The sequence below is a fragment of the Octopus bimaculoides genome, chromosome 12 (assembly GCF_046866305.1).
Source record: "Octopus bimaculoides isolate indiv1 chromosome 12, ASM4686630v1, whole genome shotgun sequence".
NCBI classification, from domain to species: Eukaryota; Metazoa; Mollusca; class Cephalopoda; order Octopoda; family Octopodidae; genus Octopus; species Octopus bimaculoides.
Genome location: NC_142939.1, coordinates 68496845 through 68509986, shown reverse-complemented (window position 1 = coordinate 68509986; position 13142 = coordinate 68496845). Strand labels below are relative to the sequence as shown.

Genomic DNA, 13142 nt, shown 5'->3' with positions numbered 1-13142 from the left:
GCAGATATAATCTACCTGGAACTATTATATTTAATTAAGAGTGTAAGGTGAAATTTTATAGCGATATAGAAAGTGTAAGAGTCAAACTTTCGTTCATGTCACCATTTCTGCCTGGCTTTTCATTACCTATGTTCATGGTTTCACCCATGCGGGTGAAGTGAACTCTTCCACATGAGTAGAATCTCGAGCAAAGCTGCGTGAGAACGTCTACCCTGGATGAATATGTACTACAACTGAACAACTATAAGCACATAAATACTACGTCAAAGGACATTAGGAGAGTTGTGCCGCAGAAACGCGTGTCGGATTGAAATGGCATTTCAATGATAAAGGGGAATGATAAAGTAATGGACAAGTCCTGAAAAGGTAAACTTTTCCATGTCCTTTTTTTATGATGTCTTGATTTCATCCTCTGTATAAGATACAATGAAATGAACTTGGGATTTATCTATAGAGTGAAGCACGGTATAAGTTTCTACCTTGAATAATATTACATGTTCCTTGTCAGCCGATATCGTTAGGTAGAACCTGATTTATATCAGTTTGCTAATATGGCTCCCACCCGGATTCCATATTCCTATTCATTTACTATAAACACACACACACACATACACAGATAGGTATGTATATGCAGTTATTTAAAACTTGGTTATACACGTGATAGTTTGCCGATTAAAGCACTTTCCCTGTCTATGCTAACCTGATTTCCTCCAGAGTATTGATGTAAATGTCACTCTATATAATTCAGGAATTCCTAATTATTTGTCTAGTATATAACAAAAGAGAGAAACAGCCAATGGAATTCAAGAAATTCTCTTTCTTAATCACAACGATCGCTTCGATCCAACTAGCGTCAATCACTCGCGGGGGAAAACACTATACAACTGATAATGGTGCATCTTTTAGTGTAGGTGTATCTCGTCAGGCGACGTTTCAAAAGATACCTTGTTCGTTCAATAAACACGGTTTCGCTTGGTTCAGTTATACAGCATGTCTTTATGTGCCTGTAGGGGGTTGGATATAGGCTTCGAGGTTTCGAATGTCACTAGAAACCACGCACGTACACGTGCTTCTATGTGCTTGTATGTATGCACTTGAGTGTGTCTTTCTAACTGTGTTTGACCCTCACAACAGCTTGGTGTTGTGTTTTTGTTAGATAGCGGTTCGGCAAAGAGGCCGATAGAATAAGAACCAGGCATTAAAGACCAGGAAAGTACAAGGGGCGATGAGTTGCACTAAAATTCTTCGAGGCAGACCATCAGCGTGGCTGCAAATTTATGAATGATACAAGTAACGGACAACCGTTCCCATGTATGCATGCATATGTGTATGTGTGTGTATGTTTCCAGTAACGCCACTGAGTTTGCTTTCGTCGATTTATTTTCAGTCAGATGTGAAACAAATAAAAGGATATGCATATGTTCATTATAGTTATGAAAACATAGGTCCTACATTTTATTGAGACACAATTTATGTGTGATCTGTCACGAAAATATTTGCCAGTACGCCTGTTTTTGTAACAGTTTATTCACCTTATCAACTTGTCTATGAATGGCAGAATTGCATGAACGTCACCGAATCTATTTTGCATCTCTGCGTTTCTGAACATCTGCTATAGTAAATATAAAATCAATATTCATGTCACATGTTAGTCTTTTAAAACGGACAGATAGTAAGATAGGAGATTTTGAAATTACTTTCCTATGAAATGAAACTAAATGAAGCAATTATAATAAATAAATAAATTAGACATCTGTCAGACATGTCAACGTTCTAATTGTGCTATGAAACATTGGTGAGAAACTATTCAGAAAATTTGATTGAGCTTGAGCTGCAAAACTTTATCCTAATGATTTTTGTACGTTTCTTTGTTCGATTGTTTTTCAATCTCCTCGGCTTTTCATGAAATTATCCATTTTTGTTGTGTCGGTCGTTTTTTCTTCAGAAAAGTCATTAAATCAAATACACGTACGCGTATTAGCTACACATGCACTCAACCACATATACACAGACGCATACACAAATATAAGTGCATGTGTGTTTTTCCGTTCATATGTATAGGTATCCATATGTTTGTGTATGTGAATATTTAACAATAGATCCATTTATCTACTTGCTTCCTTTCTAGCTCTTTCTCCCCCTCCCCCTGAGTATAAGTATATATATATATATGAAAATGTATGTGTGTGTGTGTGTGCTTATATATATATAAATAAAATATTCGTGTATTCATGCATCTATATTTGAACAGATGCATGTGTATGTGTGTGCACGCACGTATATGTGTCTGTGCATGTATGATGTTTGATCTATTTACAATGCAATATCACAATAACATAAAATTTTACTCAAGTTTCAGGATGAAGTACATTACATAAATCTCTACCATTTAAATAGATATTTCATATTAAGGCCTGGCTCCATGTATATGTCTATATGTATACATATATAAATATATATTTGTATGTATAGTCAATTCAATGATGCCATCCAAATTTTCACTGGTCTCAATCTCCATCACAGTAGAAAAAATTCTCCACGATGTCTTGTGTAAAATTAATGAGGTAAATTTTGGAGAGTTGAGGACGTACAGTTAATTTATATGTATTATGTTTAGAGATTTCAATACACATGTATTTTTTAAAAATACAATAGGTAAGTAAAGAACCTACATATGTATCGATTTTGACCCCTTGGTAATGCATTATTCAAATTCACTGTTAACTATTTATCATTTTAAGCTGTATGGAGCAGAATCTCTTCAGTTTTTGTTTTACTTAATAAAATGAAGGTTATATATTTCTTGAAGGGATTCAATCACCTACTAAGGAAGTTTAAAATAATATTTCCTATACATTGAGTGTATGTACTTGCTAAAATTATAATTCAAGTAAGAAAAAAATAAAGATAAAATAGATATATATTTTACAATATATGAATAATATGAATAATAAAATAAAGATAATGGTATGTCTGTAAGGGAAACTAATTATGTAATAAAATAAATTTTAAAATACCAAATAATTAATAAATAAAACGTTATAAGTGTATAAAGTCCATTGACGTGCTATTAGACCCTAGTAAATATTCATGTATACGTGTTCATCGAACCATATCTAATCAAATTTATTCATTTATATATGTTAGTATCTACTCAAGTTTTCAAAATCTAGCCGTTAACAGATGTATCAGTGAAGTTCATATATATATATATATATATATATATATATATATATATATATATATATAAGCTTCTATACAGTAAGCGTATTATTTTAACATGATTTGAAAAAATAATGAAAGAACAGTAATAAACAAGTGAAGAAAAGAAATATATAGTGCGTGTGTTTATTTGGCAAAAAAATACCATCTTGAATTACACCGATATGTGTGTGTGTGCGTATAAGCTTTTCTTAAATATACTAAGGTTGCATATAATTCTGTATTTGTTCAAAAAGAGGGTAAACGAAACTAAGAGGTTATAAATAGAATGAAATAAAATTATGAAAATATTCTATATTTTCTATTATAATACAAAACATAAAATTTATTTTCAGAATACATATCTTCAGAGTACATTCCATTCATTTATATACCGAGAAATTACGTATTATGATTCGTGTTTATATATTATGTGTATTACGCCGTTGTCTCGTTAAAGAAAAATCAACGAAATATTTTACAAATTAGGAGTTCATATAAAACTTTATTTATATAACCGTTGAAAGATATCCTATAGACTTATGATAATTTATCAATAATAAATGTATCTATTTCGTAATATAACTTGATACAATTAAATAAACTAAAATAAGTTAATCTTACATATACATATATATATATATATATATATATATATATACACTAAACGATGGAAAAACAACCGTATTATGTATTACGCTCAAGTTATAAATTGAAATAAATGTATGAAAAAAGAATATATATATATATATATATATATATATATATAATCATACATTTATTTCAATTTATAACTTGAGCGTAATGCATAATACGGTTGTTTTTTCAACGTTTAGTATATATATATATATATATATATATATATATATATATATGTTAAAGTTATAATTCTGTATATTAAGGAAAAATATCTGATAGTTTATTAATTGAAATAATAAATCAATGATTATTAACGAAAGTGTGTGTATGTGTTCTAGAAAAGACCGTTTGATGTATGTAATGTATTTATATATATATCTCTTTCTAATGATTCAATATATTACATTGTAATATCTGCAATACAGTAATGTATTAACCAAAACAGATCTACATATCAATATATATGGTTTTCTATTTTATAATAACTTTAAGGAAATATTTAATGATTCTTAGAGGACATTGAAATTCTGATATTTATCAATATATTTAGCCATTAATTTAACAATACTACGATTTTAAAAAAAATTATGGTTAATATAGAAAATATCGAGTCTAGTATTTAATAATAATTTAGGAATCCGTTAGTTATATTTCGAAAATAGATACTTAGGTGCATGTAGTCAGGCCAACACCTTTTCAAACCTCTCATCCAATAATTGGCTTTTAGAGAATAGAATATTATAGTTTACTGTTGTACATAAAGAACAAATTCTATCTTGGGGATAAGGAGATATTGTCAAGGTTAGTTTACTATCTAATTTTAAAACTAATATTGCTATCGTTTAATCTACAAATGAATTTGTTAAGGCTTGTGTCATTGTGTTTAAATCGACTTCTAAAGAGAGTGTTCATGATTAGAAATTCTAGTTTTCACGAAACATTCAGTCGATCCTTTATGGAAGTAAATGTTCCCTTCTGCTTCCAGGATAGCTTGGTATACCAGATTCTTACGTTTGCAATAATTGTTAACTTTCGAATTTTCTTAAGCCTTTACAGTCACAAAATTTAATAAGATTATCTTTCGAATTACCTAAAATATGTGGTTGTTGGTGGTTATTTCCCCTTTGATAGTTTATACAAAAATTATCAAATTTACTCTCGGCGGATATATTAAGTGTGCTTTTACTTATAGAAATTTTAATTTTACGATTCTCGTAAAAATCATCTCATTTTGCAATATTAATGGAAGACATCAAAATGAATATCTAGTTACTGAAAAACAACACCTTAAAAATTTCTTCTAAATAATTTCACTATACTTATTATATACCAAGTGCTAATTTATTAGTCTACGAATACATTTCATTAAATATATTTAGCGAAAAGCACGATTAGCCAAATAATATTTCCGTTTACTTTATTATATATGTATATATATATATATATATATGTATGTATGTATGTATGTATGTACGTATATATACATTATATAAATATTCCTCTTATTCTTTTATTATTGTACGTGTTTCAGTCATTTTGAGTGTAGCGATGTTGGAGCACCGCCTTTTAGTCGAAGAAATCGACCCCTAGACATTATTTGTAAACCTGGTACTTATTCTATCGCTTTTGTTTTGCCGAACTGCTAGGTTACGGGGACCTAAGCACAAGATAGGTTGTCGAGTGATGGAGGGACAAAAACCATATATATATATATATATATATATATACACACACACGACAGACTTCTTTACGTTTCCGACTACAAAATCCACTCGGTCGGCCCGAGGCAGTGGTAGAAGACACTTGCCACGCAGTGGTACTAAACTCTGAACCGTGTCATTAGGAATCAAGTTTCTTACCACACAGCCACACCTATATGGGTGACTTGAATGTATGAACAGCAGTAGCACATCTCTCTACCATCAATAGGGTTTTAATACATATTACAGCCAAATAATCTTAAGCCCGTTGAACCAGCGAATTGATGTTTTATTATACCCGTATTATATTATGTAATAATGACCTAAGTTTCCGTGAATTAAATAGATTATAACAAAAAATAAGCATGGTCTTATACGTTGACTTTTGTTTATGTAAAGTTCAGTGAATTATTTATAAGTAAAACAATATTTGTTCAGAACTATTAGAACATTTGTAAGATCTACGTTTCAAATATTCGCTAAAAAGGATTGCATAGCTGGAGACTAGAACTCATAATTCGCATTACGTATTAACTGATTGTATCCTGGAAATTTGATCCGGGGTATTTTCCTCCTACTAAAATGCATTATCAGCTTCAAATTATCATTAACTGCATTCAATGACCGCATTCAGCGAAGGAAATATTTCAGCACTTCAAAATAAAACCTCAGCATGATACCGAACGCTCAATCCAAACTTGTGTTATTGTGTGGTTGCATAGCAAAACAGTTTCAATAAATTATTCAAGAATGTTTAATATTTCACCAGTTTAGCGTATTTCCTTTCGCTTAATGGCACAGATCTTTCAAAGCAGATGCTTTTGGTTTCCTATTTAAGAATGCTGGAAGAAATCTAAAGCGTTGTGAAAACTGAAACAGTGGGAGTAAACGTTACTCACTCTGGAGAGAAGCTATCAATTCTTTCAAATAAAGTACATTACCTGCAAATTGATATGTGACAACCAGAAACAATGTCATTTGGGAAGAATTTGAAAAATGTTCTGAGAACTGGGGAAAGGATATCACAGAAACAATGTTACACCTTCCTAACAGCAGGCAGTCTAGACAAATATTCTATACGAGATGACATCATTATACATTACTGAAATATCTAAATTAATGATTTTATTATACACACACACACATATAGATTCTATTTCCTGAATTACTCTTAAAATATGCAGAAATAGTATAGTATCCCGAAAACAAAACTCCATAGTTTAGTTTCACAGCGGTTTGTTAAATGAGGGCTTCTTCCGATTTCTTTTGTAAGATTCAACATGGCTAGAATGGAGTTGGCGTCCGGAGTGTCTATGGTTGTGGCTATAACGCAAGGTTTGGTCACGATTTTTTTAAAATGCTTTCTTGTTTCTTGATTTGAGTCAAAGAATTGAATAAGATTTCTGAACCAAGAGCTGGTGCTACTACAGCGAATGGGTTTTGGGCTGTGGAGACAGAGAGCAGGTTTGGCAGTATTGAGTTGAGCAAAGATACGTAAGAGCGTCGTTTTAGTGGAGGCTGTAGTATTAGTTAGCGGTAAGTTTCGTAATTGTAAATCTGCTTCCTGGGAGATAGTTAAAGTGGTTGTCACCGTGTCGACACATTCTGTCGTGAAAATAATTTGGGTAGCTTTGGGGATTCGGTTTTATTCGTATCAGTGAGGGGTAAAATTTTGTCTATTGTTTGTTTTGAATTGATAAATTTGGGTAATGTTGAGATGAAAGAATAGTTTGTCGATACGGATCTTAAGGTCTTGCACCATTTGAATGTAGTGGAGTCTTGGTAGAGGAAAATTTATATGTATTGAGATTGTAAAGACAGGGGAAACAGTGGTTTCCTTTGCTTACGGGGATAGCACCGGTAGTGAGAGTTGTGCTAAGAGTAAGAGTAAATGGGGAAGAGGAGAAAGGATTGCTCTATACTTTTGGTTGCTATGCTGGATGACGAGAGAAGAGTGGTAACAATGTGTCAACAATGGGGGTTTGACAGCCACGAGACCCACAGAGGTGAGGCTTACGGATAGATTGTTGTTGTTTCTGCTTACGTTTTCTGCACAAGAATAGTGAATGATTGAATGCAGTTTTCTACGTCTTCTGTAATGAGATAAAAGGCATTATACACACAAATACACAATTGCCTTGATGGCTTTCAATTAAACAAATCGACACCAATTTTTATGTCATTTTTAACGTATGGCATATATTGTGTAGGTCGGTGTTTCCTGAACTGCTAAGTTACGGGAAAGTAATCAACACCGGTTGTCAAGCGATCGTGGGTGAGAAACAGAGACAAAGGCACTCATTCATACATACACACATACATACATACATACATCCATCCAGACTATGAATTCATATTCATACCAATAATGATTGGAACACTAGGCTTTGTTAGTAAATACTTAAGAGATTCTGGATAAACTGCGATTGTCAGAAAGAGAATTCAACCGGCTAATTCGTACATTACAAGTGCAATCTGTGAGGGGAACAGTAAAAATATGCAAGACTTATCTCAAGTTCCAAATGTGAATTTGTTAACTACATCCCACAGATGGAGCCGTGTATCTTAGTTGGAAACCGGCTCCCTCCTCAGTGGAAGATTTATAACAATTGAAAAATAGAAGAGGCATACATACAGTTCCCGTTTACCAAATTCACTCACAAAGTGTTATTAGGCCCTGTGCTGAAGGTTCTGTGTGGGAACTGAACTTTAAATCACTTGGTTTCAAAGCAAGTTTGTTATCTATGCACTCATGCCTGGACCTGTACATATTAATGTATGAATATAATAATGTATGTATGTATGTATGTATGTATGTATGTACGTACGTACGTACGGCATTATTCAGTTTTATTTCAAGAGGTCTTCCCAATACAGAAAGAATCGGTTTCTAACCTAAATTCAAGGCTCCTCCATTGGAATTTCAACAACATCAACAGGGTAGTTTTGTATATATATATATATATATATATATATATATATATATATATATATATATATACGTGCAGAATTGTATGTTTTGTTTTATGTATGTCTTCTCAAGCATTATTTGCTTATCTAGACATGCTCATATATACTTTTTGATAAACTTCTGGAAAATTTTACAGATTCTTACAGTCCCAGTGATAGGTTGGATCTGCATGTATGTATGTATTATGTATGCACATGTCTTGCGCATCTATGAGGAAATGTGCAATTGGCCTAATAGAACTGTTTAACGACAGCATCTCAATTGTGTAGCGTTAACTGACAGGTGCAAGATTCAATGAAGTAACCATATTTATTGAACGTATTTTCCAGCAGAGGTTCACAGTGTTAATTACCAGAATGACTACAGATCACAAATACGATTTACAATTCAGACTTTCAAAGTGAAAGCTACAAATCTGTCACCAATTTCCCCAGTAATTAAGCTAGACCACAACTGACAGGTTCATACTGTTGGTGGGTGTTTGGGAAATATTAATTATTATAATTATATTTAAAAACAGTGAATGGAAATTTACCTTGCGCGTTTTATGAAATGAAGTGAAACATTTTGTGAACAGCCGACTAACGATATTCAACCTAAAACTTAATAAATGCCATTTAAATCTGGTTCCATAATTGATTAATGCATGATATGTAGAGACATCGAAATCAATTTAGGGATATTGGCCAAAAATTGAAAAGGAAATATGTCCTCTTGCATTTCTCAATTCACAGGATTTCTCACCTTCAAAATTAGTCTTCTGATACACAGTCGACTACATCCTCAACAACTGCTATTATATTTCGCCCTATCTCCCTTTACTCTGTATGTCTCTCTCTATCTGTGTTTTTCTCTCTATCGCTCCCTCACTTTTCTTTCTCGCTTCATTCTCTTTCATTCAATTTCAATCATAACAGTTTCACATGTAATACAATTGTTGATAAACTACATATAATATTTTAAGTCAACGCAACAAAAAAAACTAAATATTTTACTCTGCCTTTTTTTTGTAACGTTTGGCAAGGATTTCAAAAAGAATTTCTTTACAGTTTTCTTTTCATATCTCACTGCGCGCGAATAATATTCTCTAAAATTGAAATTTACACCCACGAAACTCGTCAATCTTCTAATAATGTTTGCTACTTTTAATGTAATTCCCACCAACTGATGAATATCTCGTACGCAATGTAGTCTCTCATAAACAACAAACATCTTTCTCACCGTTAAGATTGTATCATCCGTTGTAGTTTTAGTGCAATCTAAAAAAATGGACTGTAATCCTCCAACATATACGGATAATCCACCCACCTTGAATACCATGACATATTATTCCACTTTCTGGTACATTTCTTCGACCAGTAGATCCAGTTGCCATCTCACAGTATTCATTGATGTAGTATGCACTAAACCGTCACTATGCACGTTTAAGTCGATAGAACTTTAAATCATCTAAGCCCGATTTCGCATTGCCGATCCTCTGCCACAGTTTTGATTTAAATTCTTTTAAAACCTGTTAGTTATCGCCCTCGGAATACTCTTCTTATTAAGACACAATTTTCTTAAATTCATTTCCTATTTCAGCGAAACATTAATAATTGGAAGATTGTTTGAAAATGTCCTCATTTTAAGATATACTAAATACCTTTTTCTGAGACAGGCTGATTTCAAATATTAGCGCATGGCCAGCAATTTCAGATGAGAAGATAAATCGATTATATCAACTCCAATGTTAAATTAACTTGGTGCTTATTTCATCGACCCTAAAAAGATGAACAGAAAAATCGACTTCGGTGGAATCTGAACTTATAATCAGAGAAAATATCGAAAAGTACGTTTCCCGGCGCAGTAACGATTCTGCCAGCTAGCCACCTTATAGTAACGTGGCTACTTTAATATATTGCGATCCAACTTTCTAAAATAATTAAATACATTTCGTATAGAGTGTCATCTGATACACTATTTTAATGTTAAACAATCTTTTAGAGTCTAGTGGAATTCCAGACAACCCATTCTGTCTTCGATACATGGAAATTATTTTTACTTTGACTTGCGACATCTAATAACAATTGCCTGGTCACGTTGAGGTTTTTAATATAGATTATTCATTCTCCAGCGTCTTTCTGTTATCCTTTGCATCGGCACTGTCAAGGGCGTTCCGCAGAGTAAGTATAATTCCTTTGATTTACGAATCCTATTGATTTACGAATGTCAGAGAATGAATTATGTGACATTTGACTTATTCAAATACACAATTTTTTATAGTTCAATGTTTCGTTATTTCCTAGTAGCATATATGTATGTATGTGTATATGTGTGAGTTTTTGAGATCGTCTTGACAGAGAGATCGAAGATTCTGTCAACATTTTCTATGTAAAAATAGAAAATATATCCTACTAAAATGTATTGAGTTATACCTCAGTTTAATATCAAATTGTTACAAGTATGGTTTCACATAAAAATCAAGTATTTATGTGCGTATTTGATTCTATGCTTTTGTATGTCCGTTGATGCATGTTGTATGGATGAATGGAAATATCTAGTTTTGTGCATACTTCAAATAATCTGATAAGCATAAATTATACAGATAATAAATTATTTGTGTCTACAATTTGTTTTAATAGTTTGAGAACTGCCACAGCGTCGTCCGACTCCTTTTTCAAGTTTTCTTTGATTAACCGAAGAAATGGTGGATGCAACCACAGAGAACAGTGTTTTGGTGCAATCCTTGCAAAAGATACGTTGCTTGCCTTTGATTTACTGCATAGTAAACGGGAGAAATATTACGTCTCTACCTCTTTGTACTTTAAGGATACTCCCAGTGGCTAGCAGAAAGTATATCTGTACCGAATGCTTGCAAAACGATGAAATGCTGTAAAGAGATATCTAAAATCTGAGGACGTACTATACGGGGTAGGGGTCACAGTGATTCAGCTACACGAGATTTTTAATAACGTATACAAACGTGGCATTTCATACGACTCAGTAAATGTATCGTTAGTCTACAGCCCTACAAATGAAATACATCAACTCCTAACAAAGAAGAATGTCAGTTTTAAAATTCGTTGGAGCTGGACCAAAAACCGCAAAATATTTCCTCCTATGCTGTAACCAACACTGAAGCAATCCGTTGCCTATTTTACTCGGTTTAAAACACCCATGACCCAGGCATTGATCTGAAAAATATATATGAATCTATTGATGTATGCATTCTTTGTTCTTGTAATCTGTGTATGTTTATATCAACGTGAGAGTAGGCGAGCAGATAAAGAGGAATTTCTAAATCTTCATAATGTGTTTGTATATGGCAGATACAAAGTTATATAAAGCCTTATCAACGTCTACATTCAACACAAAGCTCCAGAGAAGTATAAACAAAATATCACGAGAAAAATATAAAGAAACCGATCAAGTGAAGTAGAGTAGAAAGCTATTTCATATCAATATGGCTGTAAACAGACACGCGCAAACACACACACACACACACACACACATATATACACAGGTATACATATATACCCTCACACCCACACATTTCACATATATTCGTACACCTTCCTATTTTCTTGTTGTTTAGAAAAGAAAGAATAAAATAGTCATTACATGGACGAAGCCATAGTCTAGCGAGGAGACTACGGTTGCTCTCCTTTGAAAATTAGCTGTGTCTTCTTGTGAAATCGATATCTATATTTTGAATCAAGTTTACAAATAGAACCGTTTTCTCCTAGTATTCAGTGACGACCTGGTGTCAATGTCATTTCCAGCAAGCTACGCTGCTATGTGGACGACTTTTTGTATAATTCAGTTAATATTTGTGCCGAGTCGTCGTACAAATGCCAACAAGGTATCTCGGACTACGCTTCCCTAAACAGAGTCCTTAAAAATATCTCTGGATACGGAGACGACAGTTCAATTTACCTTAACAACATCACATATATGTATTATCAAGAAATATTATTGTGCGTAGCTTTCTCCAGCCGTGAACATTACTCACTTCCAATCTCTGCGATGTACTACAAAGTTTACATCCCGAAACCTCCTATCATACTTCATAATAAACGCTCGCTTCTAAGTCTAGAAAATACTTCAAATTTAACATTATGCCTTGTTCAAGTAATATACTGCTTTGATTAATTCTCAAAGATCAGTGACCGTATACTTTCTATTGTTATCGATTGTGCTGTTGCTGCTGCTCTGTATAAAGGAGTACCAGACATACGTATACATACGTAGCATTGCTTTCTAACCAACGTATCTAGGAGGAACGTTTCCTACCGCAAGGAAAAAGGTGTTTTTAGTCTTTTACCATGACCTACTCCAATAACTCGTATTTTTTTTAGATCTCCAAGCGTGACACACCCCTTTTTCATGCAATAAGCACTTTTGTCCGGTTTTATGTTTCCAATAGGAATATCCTTTCCTCCCTTTTTCTATATTGTGTTTAGTAAAAATATCAATGTACAGAAGAACCAGTAATGTCATTGATTTTAATCTCGTAGCAGGATCTGCAAAATTTATGGGCGTTAAATCTCCCCTGTCAGCCTCTTAAAAATATTACATCCATTGCTCGTTGACCGTTTAATAGATTTCCTAAAGTTACCATAGACACATACACACATTGCTAGAAATTCACA

General features: G+C 33.0%; 1 protein-coding gene and 2 long non-coding RNA genes across 7 annotated transcripts in view; 1 reads left to right on the top strand and 2 right to left on the bottom strand.

Moving 5' to 3' along the window:
* LOC149133141 (uncharacterized) overlaps positions 1-223 on the bottom strand; it is a 2789-nt gene extending 2566 nt beyond the window's left edge. The window contains exon 1 of the long non-coding RNA XR_016243903.1: positions 1-223. This exon is cut by the window's left edge and continues 332 nt beyond it. This is a non-coding gene — a long non-coding RNA (uncharacterized LOC149133141).
* LOC106881655 (uncharacterized) overlaps positions 1-13142 on the bottom strand; it is a 261665-nt gene that overhangs the window by 195972 nt on the left and 52551 nt on the right. The gene's annotated exons all lie outside the window — the stretch shown is intronic.
* On the top strand, positions 232-12674 carry LOC149133140 (uncharacterized). Its single transcript, XR_016243902.1, has 2 exons — positions 232-366; positions 11133-12674. It is a non-coding gene; the product is annotated as an uncharacterized LOC149133140 (long non-coding RNA).